The sequence below is a fragment of the Plasmopara halstedii genome (assembly GCF_900000015.1).
Source record: "Plasmopara halstedii genome assembly, contig: Scaffold_322, whole genome shotgun sequence".
NCBI classification, from domain to species: Eukaryota; Oomycota; class Peronosporomycetes; order Peronosporales; family Peronosporaceae; genus Plasmopara; species Plasmopara halstedii.
The window spans coordinates 727,704-729,417 of record NW_020187243.1 but is presented as its reverse complement, the minus strand read 5'-3'; positions in this window follow the sequence as shown (position 1 = coordinate 729,417).

Below are 1,714 nucleotides of genomic sequence, written 5' to 3'. Positions count from 1 at the left end.
GCCGTCCATCTTGTTGCATCGGCTGCCGTCACAGGATCATCCAACCGCAAATTTACATATTTAAAGCCGAGAAAGTCTCCCTTCTTAAACGAGGACATTTTATATGCGGCATCCACCACATCCGTCATTGTTGTTCCCACTGGAACCATTACTGGTAAAGCGACGCCATTAAAGTCAGCGACAAACACTTCGACAGTATTCTCGGGTTTCACTGGTATAGCTGCTGGAAAATGTGGCAGTTTTGAAGTTGAAAGAAGTGTTTCATCGGTCATGCTTTCTTGAACTCTTGACTTTCTAGTAAGTCGGAGAATGATCAATCACTTTTCGTTTTTTGCTGCATCTTAAGAACATGATACCCCATCAAATCGACGATGTGACCAAAAACCAATGATTACAAAGTCCATCACTTCCCTTCAATCATGTGACCACTATATCCACAGGACTACAGGACACCATAGATAGTGATGTATTTACTGAAAAAAATTATCCAACCATTGAAATTTTTTTATTACCACTCTCTGCTCATTATCGTTCAGATGTACATCATGTTGCCAGCCACATGACATCATTAACTCAATAAAAATTTGTGAGGATTTTGACATTTAGTAAAAAAGTTTTCCTTGAAGCGATCTGAGTTTGGACGAGATTGCGTGGCAGTTATAGAGGACAAATCGAAGTCCGAATTATTAACTAAGGAGAATTGAACATGAGAGATGCAACAATTTGCTTCGAGTTAAGTAAGGAAACCAGCATTGGGATTTACATCATCAATGATATTTTCGAACAAGCAGAGCGATAGGAAGGAACAAAGCGCAGAAAATTTGGGTGTAAGCACTGGAATGAGACTTGAAAGCATTTAGTATCTAAAACTTTTCAACCATTTTTATCAACGTGTAACGAATGCTGATCTAATGATTAAGGTTTTCCGAGTCGATTACATGTCGAAAATTTAATTAAAAGGACGAATTTTGGTTGTGGACTAAACCGGCATCCGTTAATCAAACTATAGGCATGACTTAAAAGCCATCCAATCATTATCTTACGAATCAGTTCGTGGCTGCTCACTAGGAAGTATGAGCAGTGCAACCCTTAATTACGTTGAACGGATTCCATACGACGGTCATTCATCAAAGTCAAGAGCCAGATGCGTATACTGGTGCTGTTGCTGTTCCTATCACGCTTGCTAGCACACGTTGTCATCTTCTTCTTCACTAATCCCCAGAATCACCGCATTATTGTCGGCACCACTTTCGGTCACATTCGATTTTATAATTGAACACTAAGCGCAGATCTGTGCAACAGCTCGATAATTTTGGAGAAAATCCAATTCAGTCCATTTGCATATCAACAGATGAAACTTGAGTATACATCGGAGATATGGCAGAAAATGATCTTGACTTATATACTTTGAAGCATATGAGCCTATGCACAGGACCAGTCGGATCGGAAATTACGTGCCACCCGACGCTTCCATACATTGCAGCAGTTGGCCTTGATCGTATGGTGCACGTCTTTGATGCCAATAAACGCATATACAGGCACAAAGTTTATGCAAAGCAACGGTTGAAAACAGTATTGTTTTGTGCGGACGGTGTAAAAGATCTTCCTAAGGGTAGATGAGCCGTCACACAAGAGACTAAAGTCAGGTGACGATGATTTGTCAGTTGATGATGATGATGACATGGAAGAGGAAGCGTATGAAGGTCTCTTTCAA